Genomic DNA, 11,625 nt, shown 5'->3' on the forward strand with positions numbered 1-11,625 from the left:
GCCCGTTCTACGATTGGTTTATTTATCTTTTTGTGGTTAAGTTGTTGAAGTTTTATATATATTTTGGTTATTAGATTCTTATCGGATATATGGTCTCTGAAGATATTCTCCCAGTCAGTAGCTTGTCTTTTCACTTTTTTGGTAAAATCTTGTGATGAACAAAAGTTTTTAATTTTTATGAGGTTCCATTTATTTATTTTGTCTTTTGCTGTTTCTGCTTATGTTATTATATTAGATAATCCACTGTTAAAAGCTAGGCCTGAAAGCATTGCCTCTGCTTGTTCTTCTAAGAATTTTATGGTTTTAGTTTGCACATTTAGGCCCTTAATCCATTTTGAATTTGTTTTTGTGTGGTATGAGGCATGGGTCTTGTTTCACTTTTATGCATGTAGAAATCTAATTTTCTTAACATCACTTATTGAAGAGACTCTTCCTACTTAGTCATGGTGTATGAATCTAACAGCATATTAAAAGAGTCATATACCATGACCGAGTAGGATTTATTCCAGGAATGCAGGGATAATTCAACATTAGAAAATCAATCAACATAATACACCACATCAATATAACAAAGAGCCACCCAGCCACCTCTATGGATGCAGAAAAAGCATTTGATAAAATCCAACACCATTTCTTGATGAAAACCCTAAAGAAAATTGGACTAGAACCTACCCAAACTGACTCAAGAGGAAATAGAAAGTGTCAACAGACACATGCCAAGTAAAGAGATCGAATCAGTGGTCAAAGCCTTCCTAACAAAAAAAGTCCTGGACCAGATGGCTTCACTGGAGAATTCTACCAAACATTTAGAGAAGAATTGATACCAATCCTGTGTCAACTCTTCCAAAAGACAGAGAGGGAAGGAATACTCCCTAATTAATTCTATGAAACAAATATAACCTTGATACTAAAACCAAAGACACAACAAGAAAACTACAGACCAATATCTCTTAAGAATATAGATGCAAAAATCTCACTGAAATATTCACTGTTTCCTCTTGAGTCAGTTTGAGTAGGTTGTGTGTTTCTAAGAATTTGTTCGTTTCATCTGAGTTATCCAGTTTGTTGCCTTACATTAGTTTATAATATTCTGTCATTATTCTCTTTATTTCTCTCAGGTCAGTTGTAATGCCCCCCCAACCCCTTATTTCGGTTATTCACATCTTTTCTCTTTTTTTTTTTTTTTGTCAGTCTAGCTAAAGGTTTGTCAACTTTATTGATCTTTTCAAAGAACCAACTTCTGGCTTTATTGATTATCTCTATTATTCTGCTTTTTATTTTATTTATTTCTTCTCTGATTCTTATTTCCTTTCTTCTAGGAGGTTTAGGCTTAGTTTGCTCTTCTCTTTCTAGTTCCTGGAGTTTTTGAGTTAGACATCTTCTTGTTATCCATTTATCCAAGTCTCTTAGACTCTTGCCTTTAGATAAGTCAGTGATAGCTAATACCTGATTGAGCTCAAACCACGAACTAGTTCTTATTCTCAGTTCTTGGGGTTATTTGTCCTCCACTTTTCTTCCAAGGTGGTACCTGTCCCTCTTTACTTTCTTGATGACTTGGAAATCTCTCCGTTTTAGTGGACTAAGGAACAAAATAGAGATCTCAGTAGACTCAATCAAGGGTCCCCAAAACTTTCTGTATACATCGTGAGCTTTGGGCAGAGAAGACAGTAATGATAGCTATTTGGGCCATATGTTTTAGTGGAGTAATTGTAGACATTTTAGGCAGACAGACCTAGGTTAAAATGACTTTAGGAAAAAAGTCACTTCTCTGGAATGGTTTCCTTTTCTAAAAAATGGGAAAGATCACATTTATTTCTACTGGACTATTGCAAAGATCAAATAGGAAAATGTGTTTCTAACCAAGAGTCAACTAAGAGATCTTAATTTTCTGCTGGAGACCAGAAGATAGATCTTCATTTTACTAGACTCCAAACCAATCCCCTTCACTTATACTTAGATTGGCGGGACCGTTGCAAATAGAAAAAGAGGAATAAGATAACTAAAGTGTATTAAAGCATTTTTATTAAGATTCTTTAATAATTTTGAATAAAAGTATATTAAGGGAACTAAACCTTCTAGAGGAGTAGGTCAGATATTACATCCTCATTTGAAAATTGTTGATGACATCATTGACAGTCATGCCTACTGTGTGTATGTCATTGTAACATGTGTAGGGGACATAAAGATAAATAAGAGAAAATTATTTCCACACTTATTATCTAGTTGAATGAAACAGGCAGGTAGACAATTACAAAGGATATGATACAGGCTACAATAGAACTATGTTCATAATTCTCTGGGACTCAAAAAAGAGGTAATCCCTGCTTGTAAGCAGTTGGGAGAGGTCTTAATTGAGATTTAAAGCGAATTTTGTAAGATGAGTGGAATTTTAGCAGAAGTCAAGTGAGGGAAGAGGTTGAGAGAACAACATAAGGAAAGCCACATAGGCATGGGAATGTATGTCACTTTTAGGAAACTATAGGTAGTTATATATGGCTAATGTGCAGTGTACTTTGGAGTGAAAGAAGATGGGATTGGAAGAGGTAGTCAGGATATCAGAACAGTATAAGCCATGCTAAGGAATTGGAGAGCCAGATTTTCTGCATCAGAGCAATATGATCAGATTTGCCATTTAAAGAGATTGCTGTAGTGACATTTTGATGGATGGGCTGGAGAAGAATGATGCTGGAGGCAGGGGAAACTGGCTTGACCTTTGTTGAAAAAAATTCAGGTGAGGAATTACTAAATTCTAAATCGTGTAATCTACAGTATGGATGGAGGAGAGATTAATTAGAAATTTAAGAGGTAAAATGATAGGACCTGGTAACTGGTCACATTAAAGGGATGGAAGAAAATAAAATGGTGTCTAGGTTTCTGACTGGAGTAACTGGAATTGTAGAGATAGCACTTGCCAAAATAGAGTGGTTGGGTACATGATATGATTTCAGTTTTTCACCTATTCGGGTTGAGATATCTCTAGGATATCTGAGTAGAAATGACCTAATGGTTTCTGGTTTCTTTTTGAAGCGGGGAGCAAGGCCATCTTAACCTGTGAGAAGTGGTGAGAAAGGGAATCATTTAGGGTAAATGATGAGAAAAGGAAATCAGGAGAGCAAAACAGTTGATTAGAGAAATGCACTAGCTTTGTTAGAAAACTTAAGGTTAGTAAATGAGTTTGTTTTGAATCTGCTCTTTGTCATTGTTTTGTTTGATTTATCTTCAGTAAGTTGACCAACTATAATTCACAGAAAAGCAGACATTTGGATTCATCCAGTGTTGTGGTTTTGTCAAATTTGGGGAGAGGAGACAAAAGAAGAAAATTTTTTAGAACATTGTTAAAAGAATGATTGGAATGATCATAAAATTCAAGTTGAATAAGGGTTAAAGGGTTGAGAAGAAAGTATACTGTCAATGGTCCCACTAGGGTAGATTTTGGCTCACCACATCATTTTTGTTCACCACTTCATTCCCAGTTCTTACAACAATGCCTATTTGAATTAATGGTCTGATGAGATCAAAGGGCATAGATAGTGGGAATGGTTGAAAAAAAACAAGCTTGAAAGGTAGGATATGGGGATCAGGGAGTAGTAGAATATTTGCATTACTGACCTCAGAAAAGAAGCAGTTTTAATTGATGACAAGTTCCAGGATATGACTATGGGAAAGACTTGCCAAGAAAGTCTTTGAAGTTGAGAGAAGATCAGAGAACTAAGAAGTCAGAGTGTAGATTGGGTGCCACTCATGTGATACTGATATTAGCAGAGATGATGGTAGGAGTTGAATTGGAGAGGAAGACTATGAACCGGGTGTTAACATCCTCAGTGACTGAGAAGGAGGAGGACAATATGTGATAGAGATGAAAGAGGTTGAGAGTGCTAGAGCAGATGACAGAATCCTCAGAGAAACGAGTTTAATGAGAGACTGGATAAATAATGGTCAAAAAGCAATAATGGGAGCAATGATGATTCTAATACTATCTCTTGACCTGAAATACATAGGGTATGTTGAGTATAAACAATTGCCATTGAGAAGGATATAGGGGAAGCATTGACCTCAGGGAAGAGCCAGGTTTCAGTTAACACGAGGAGATGAAGGGAGTACTCTTAGAAGAGTGCAGAATATAGCAGAGTATATCATGAAGCAGAAAACACCGGTGGCGTAGTGATTAAGTGCTACAGCTGCTAACCAAAAGGTCAGCAGTTCAAATGCACCAGGCGCTCCTTGGAAACTCTATGGGGCAGCTCTACTCTGTCCTGTAGTATTGCTATGAGTCGTAACTAACTTGACGGCAACAAGTTTGTTTTTGTTTTTGTTTTTTTTTGGTTATCATGAAGCAAAGCCTCCTGGGCTGGGAATAAAGGGAGAGAAAGCACAGAATATAATAGGAATAGCAGTACTTTGCCAACCTATGATGGATTAGGGTAGGGAGTACATTTTGGGCATTAACTGATCGAAAAAAGAGAAATAGTTGCTTTAGTATCAAAAGACTTTTGAACTTAATCTAAGTACTCTTCAATATGGGATTGGTTAAATAAATTAGAGTGCATCCAGGAGATGGAGTAATCTGATGCCATTAAAAATAATGTTATGAAAAATGGTCCTGATGTATTAAATAAAAAAGTAGTTTACAAAAACCGTTATGTATAGTATCCTCTTTTATAGAAGAAGAATGGATGGATAACACTTTTCAGAAATATATTGTAATTTTTTTTTAAAGACTGTTGCTGTTGTTCTTAGCTGCCATCAAGCCAATTCCAACTAAAAGACTACCTGTGCAAAAATCAAAAAAGCTGCTTATGGAGGAAGATGCTGAAACGTAGGACCATTCATTAATTTAACAAATATTTAGAACCTACCTTATTCCAGATACCATTCTTTGCACTGGAGATAACAGCAATAAGCAAAATAATGGCCCTGCCCTCATGGAGCAAATAACCATTGAACGAGATAGACAATAAACAAATCAATATGTACTGTAGGTGGTATTGAGTGATATAAAGAAAATAAAATACCATAAAGGTATAGAGTAATTGCGGAGTGATGGCTATTTTGGATACAGTGGTAGGGAAGGCCTCTTTGAAGGCAAAGAGATTAATGAATGGGGGGAGCAAATAAAATCTGAGAGAAGAATATCCTAAGCAGAGAGTACAAAACATGCAAAGTCCCAGAGGTAAAAATCAAGAATAACGGCATTTTTTTTGGCCTGAGGAACTGTGCTGATGGAGAGGAGTGGGGTTTGACATAATAAAATAAGGGTTCTATTTTGGACAATTTGGGATGCTTATTACACATCCAAATGAAGTTATCCGGTAGAAGTTGCGTACCTGAGTCTGGAGCTCAGGGGCAACTTTGATGTTGGAGCTATACATTTGGAAGTCATTGACATATGGATATTATTAAAGCCCTGAGAATGATTGGAATCACCCAAGATATGAGGGGTGAGGACTGAGCCCTGGGGCATTCCATCATTTAAAAGGCAAGAGAGGAGGAGGTTGTTAGTGATATAGCAGGAAAATCAGGAGAGGTCTACTGAAATCACAAAAGATGAAAAAGGAGAATGGAAGAAGAAAGCTCCAGCATCCTAGTTAGATTCTCACCCAGTGCAGCCCATGGATGAGCCACCATGAAATCGATTCGTTTCCTGGCCTTGTGCTAATATTCTCGGGTACCATGTCAAACTGGCCCCTTCTTGAGTTGATATGCATAGAGCCAAATCAAATCATTGGAGGCTACATCCTCCCCTGAGTTTTGTCTCTATATCTTGCTATGTCAGAGGTAAACAAAACTGGAAACAGAACTCTAGGAGAACAGAATTAATGCCACTACAGCCAACTCAAGGAGCCCTGGTAGTGCAACAGTTAAACGCTCAGCTGCTTACCGAAAGGTTGGCAGTTAGAACCCACCCAGCAGCTCCACGGGAGAAAGGCCTATTTGCTACTGTAAAGATTACAGCCTAGAAAACCCTACTAGGCAGTTCTACCCTGTCACCTGGGGTCACTATGAGTCGGACTCAACTCGATAGCACCTAACAACAACAGCTGAGTCCAAACTGCTTTCTGGATAAGACTAGCAAAGTAGATCAAATAAGCCTCCCACTTAGAACCTCTTCATAATGAAACTTTTAAAAGTCAGCCTGTGTGCCTAGGTATTTCATGAGTACTGGCTATCTGAGGTACAGAGGCAAGAAAAGCCAACACAATTAATGCCTTTTGCAAAAACACAGTCTGGGTTTTTCAAGAGTTAGTATTTTACGTATTTGAATAAGTTGTATGTCCCTTTAAGTTATTTGAATACCAAATAGTCCTAGCAGGGTCAGGTCACACTAGATCAACTGTATATCCTGCTGTTACATGTCACCTCAGCACACCGAGACACACAGGTACAGAACACAACCTGATAAACACTGCTCTTTGGTGGTATTTATACAAAAATCCCATAGGAATTCATTTTTTATTTTGCTTTATTGCATATGTAATTCTGGTATAAATTGGATGATTTCTCAAGCTTTAGGTTTTAAAATAATCTTTGCTCTTTTGTTAATACTTAATCTGACTAAATTCTTTGGTCTTTCCTGAGAGCAAAAGTGCTGTAAAACTTTGATGAACTTATTGAACAAAATTAGCTGTGAGGTGCAACTACATTCTGAGGCCCTCCCTACCACAGACTCTCTGGTTCTTCTCCCACAGTGTAATCCATGTTAGAATGTGGCTTCTAGAGAAAGGAAATTTTTATGCTAAAGCCAAACCATGAAGATGAACATTTGTACTCTAAACCAAAAAACCAAACCCGTTGCCAGCGAGTCGATTTTGACTCATAGTGACCCTATAGGACAGGGTAGAACTACCCCATAGAGTTTCCACGGAGTGCCTGGTGGATTCAAACTGCCAACCTGTTGGTTAGCAGCTGTAGCACTTAACCACTATGCCACCAGGGTTTCCATTTGTACTCTAAAAAAAAAATAACCACTATGCCACCAGGGTTTCCATTTGTACTCTAGGCTGGATTAATTTGTTGGAGGAAAAGATAGCCAGGTTGATGAGGAGTGTGAGTGTGTTCACACTGAGTTACAACTGTGTGTAGTCAGTTCAAAATAGCTGAGATATGGGAAAAACCAACCTAAAAAACAATAATAATTAACTATTCTGTCATGTAAAGGAGTCCTGATGGCGCAGTGGTTAAGAGCTCGGCTGCTAATCAGAAGGTGGGCAGTTCGAATCTACCAGCTACCCCTCAGAAACACTATGGGGCAGTTCTACTCTATCCTGTAGGGTCGCTGTAGGGTTACTATGCGTTGGAATGGACCCAGTGGGAATGGGTTTTTTGTTTTGTTTTTTCAGTATCATGTAAAGGTGTGAAATCTATTTAAAATCTAGCCAAACAACTACAAGATTAGATCTTTGTAGTAGCTGAGTTAAGCAAAATAGAGAACTGCTTCCTTTTTCTAAATGTTGACTTTGCAAGTCGTCAAGGGTTATGTCAGAATTTCTATTCCACATTCAGTGACTTCGTGAGCAATCAGTATTGGTTATTTAGCAGCTAATAATACTATGCATTTAAATTAAAATACAGCTGGAAACAGGAACCATTTCCTTCCTTCACTTTAGTTACACCTTATTTATCTTGCTGGAAAGATTGAAGAGGCACTGATACGGGAATTCAGGAGACCTGAACTGCAAACCACTTGGCTGTGCTACTCACTTGCTATATGACCCCAGTCAGATCACATGTATCTCTCTGGACCTGGACCTTAGTTTCCTCATTCAGAATGAGAGAATCCTTCCAAATTATTTAAGACTCATTCCTCGATGAGTAGGCATCACTTGTGTTTGCCAATATCCATTTCTCTTCCCCTTCTGGAGCTACATGACTGGTTCTATCCAATCAGCTGTAAGAAGAGATGTGACACTTCCAGGATGTGGAAAACACATATACAGTTCTTTAGGCTCTCATCCGTGCCAAGACAACAGAGAAGCCCACATGTTCCAGGTGATGGAGCCATGAAATATTAGCACTGCTGTCTGCCTATATCTGCTTTAAGCATGTGGCATAAGCATGAGATAAATTTGAGTTGGGTTAAGTGATTGGAATTTTGACATTCATTTGTTGCTGCTGCATATCTTGTCTAACACATCAGATATGACTTTCTTTGGTTTTGTGGGTCATTATTTCCATATTATATGTAAATAAGAGTACTCTAAAGGAATTTGAGGCCTACAACTTTTTTTCAAATGATCAAGTTGGTACCAATTAAATCAGCCTAAACACAAATACTTACCGTTAGTCTGGATTTCAGCTTGCCTTTCTGAAAGGTCAACTCCCCATAGGCTTTTTGATCCAAATTATTTTCGTCTCTACTTTTTAAAACAGAAAGCAGTTGGTTTGTTTACTAATTCAGGATATATGCAGAACTTCTAGCTAGCTATTTTAAGCATGAAATTGGATAGAAAAATATAGACTTTCCTCTGCCACTGATTTTTTAAAAATGTTAATGGTCTATATGAAGAGATGAATATTACTACAAGATTGCCATGTATCTCCAAGGAAGATTCAAACAAAGCCAATTCCTTGAGCATGAAGTAGGTCTGTCCTGCTTATAAACAAACTTTCTTGGAAGCAGTGCCCAAGTCATTGGCTTATGCCTTGGTTGAACACAGAAACTGTTGTTTTGAATGACAGAGGTAATTGTATTGAAACTTCACGTTGATCCTGTGAGAATAAAAGCTGCAAAACAATTTCTGCTAAAAAGGATTTGAATTTACAGCGAGCCAGGTTTTCATCCCATAGAAAATGCCATGACATTTCCATGCCTGAGATGATAGTCTGATCTTGCCTGGGACTTGAGGGCAGGGCCAGCCACATAATTTGCAGGACAAATACAAAATAATAATGTGGGGCCCCTCGTTCAAACGGAAAAAGGAAAAAATGCAGTTACAGGTATTAAAATGCAAAACTTTGTCCTTTAAAAATAGTATATTACTTACAAAACATAACAGGGGTAATAGTGATGCATGCATAACAATTTAAAACCAAAAATCACAAAAAAATTCTATTTTTGGTGTCATGGTTTTATATAATGCAGTAAAGAATAATACTTTATTAATGTGATAACTTGCTCATAAGATTTTTTGACTCGTTTTTCTTCAGTTCCATTTATTGGATCATCAAAACTTATACTTTCACAACTTCATTTTAAATGATGTAGTTAAAACCAACATCAGTCACTCCTAGCAAAGGAGAGATAGCAATTAATTTTTGATAATTTTTAATTTAGAAAAAGATTTTTCTGCTGATGCAACTGACACAAGAGCTCTTAAGAGTACTTTACAGGCTGTAAGGAGCCCTGGTGGCGCTGTGGTTAAGCGCCCGGCTGCTAACCAAAAGGTTGGCAGTTCGAACCCCCCCAGCTGTTGTGTGGAAGAAAGACATGGCAGTCTGCTCCCGTAAAGATTTACAGCCTTGGAAACCCTGTGGGGCAGTTCTACTCTGTCTTATAGGGTCACTGTGAGTCCGAATTGACTCAATGGCAACAGGTTTGTTTTTTTTTATTTGTTTACAGGCTGTGACATCACTGGGATAAATTCCTGATAAATTACATCAAACTATAAATATTAGTATATCTAAAGCTGATGATTCTTATAGAACATTCTTTCTAAAAAGATTTAACACTTCATACAATTAGTTTCACGTAAGTCTAAATTCAGTGTAAATGACATACACTATCATTTAATGTAGAAACAGAAAATGACATAATGATTTGTACTGTATTTTTATGCAAATAATGCATGCGTTATTTGCCAACCATGTAATGCCTTCACACATTATTTTCCTAGGTGTGCTATATACGTTGTATGTGTGGGTGTGTTATTTACATGGGCACATTATTTGCAAAAAAGATATATAATTCAAAATATATGTTAATGCATTCTATTGCTGTATCTTCAGTTATAAGGAAAAATTAATTTTTTAATTGTATTCCTCATTAATGATTCATCGAAGCTTCATATGAAAATAGCATTCTTTTCCATTGACTGCAATGATCTTTAAATTTCTGTTTTTCTAAGCCTGTGGGTATTTACCTTGCAGCAATTTTTACAACCTTACTATGCTCTGTGGCTATCTATCAATCTAGGAATTTATCAAAACACTTTTTATATCAGTATATTCATCTTCTGCCCCATAATACATTCCATAATTTGCCGCATCAGACTTTTACTTGTCTCTGTCCTACATTGTTTATAGTTTAAAGATAGCTCAGCAAGATCTGAGACCCAAACATGGGGCCTGCTAACATCACACTACTGATAGGGTCTACAGACCTGCTGTGTTCCTCGGCCATGCCAGTCTGTACCATTAAACATTTATGGTGCACTTACTGCATTTCCAAAGCACTATAATAATCAAGAATGTAAAGGAGTATAAGACACTAAATGGTAAGTCGCTTGAGGGCAAGGACCCTATTTATATCCCACAAGGGTCCTGAGAATATAGAGTAAGTAAAAGGGAACATCTGGTATAGATCTACCCTCTAAGGCTGGGAAGGGACTTTGGGCAGTGGGCAACAGAAGCCAGCAACAAAAGAAGTGTCCAAAAAAAAAAGCAAACTTAAGCACGATTCGGGGGGTTTCCAGCACCAGACTCTGGACTTTCCAGACATCCCAAGACTTCAGTTCTGAAGTCGGTTGGAACAGTGGTAGAAAACAGGACATTTGTCCATAGGGCATTCATAGGCCTCTATATATGAACTTAAAAAAAAAAAACTCTGCAATGTAATTTTCACAATTAATTATGTACAATGGACATGTTTCTATGTTCATACATAGGGTATCTGTCCCCCCTTTCTTTTTAGGATTAAATAATATTCCATTGTATGAGTGAGCCAAGATTTATTCCCACCAACCCTTTTTTGGTGGACATTCCAAATATTTGCTTTTTCAAGGCTGCAATGAACTACCGTATATTTATATCTTTGTATACATATAGAAGTATTTCTGTATAATAAATTCCCAGAAGTGGAATTGATGAGTATACACACTTTTTTACATTTTGATAGATAATGCACATTTTGTCCTACCCAAATAATCTTACCTGTTTATGTTCCCACCAGCAGTAGACGAGAGCCCCTGTCTTCCCACCCATTTACCAACACTGGATAGTATTAATGTTTTTAATATTTACCAGCCTGCCTCTTCCACAATTATATCCTTGTTTTAAATTTCCATTTTCCTGTTTTTTTTTTTTTTTTTAGTCATTACAGTAAACATTTGTTCATATATTCATTGGCCATGTGTATTTCTTCTGTGCAGTTCCTGTTTATATCCTTTGCCCTGTTCATATCTGACACACCAGATCTTGAGTCAGAGAGCTGGGGGTAGAGCCCAACAGCTATGACCCCCCTCATTTAAGGAGTATACTTCTGTCTCAGTCATTACTGACCCAGGAAGAAAGTATCAGTTGACCTAGCTCTGAGGTGTTTAGAGCAGAGGGAAAGGAAGCAATATTAATATCATTACTATTATCATTATTACTTTTCCCACGCCACAGGCTCTCTCTTCAGGTTAGAAAAGAATGATAGGGTTCAACAGAAGAGAAGAGCTTATGGGCAGGCAGCAGAGGCCTTGGTTCTTG

The 11,625-nt window shown here is 37.3% G+C and overlaps 1 protein-coding gene across 3 annotated transcripts in view; it reads left to right on the forward strand.

Moving 5' to 3' along the window:
• KIAA1328 (KIAA1328 ortholog) overlaps positions 1-11,625 on the forward strand; it is a 362,831-nt gene that overhangs the window by 336,022 nt on the left and 15,184 nt on the right. The window lies entirely within an intron of this gene.

The sequence above is a fragment of the Elephas maximus genome, chromosome 11 (genome assembly GCF_024166365.1).
Source record: "Elephas maximus indicus isolate mEleMax1 chromosome 11, mEleMax1 primary haplotype, whole genome shotgun sequence".
In the NCBI taxonomy this organism is placed as follows: domain Eukaryota; kingdom Metazoa; phylum Chordata; class Mammalia; order Proboscidea; family Elephantidae; genus Elephas; species Elephas maximus.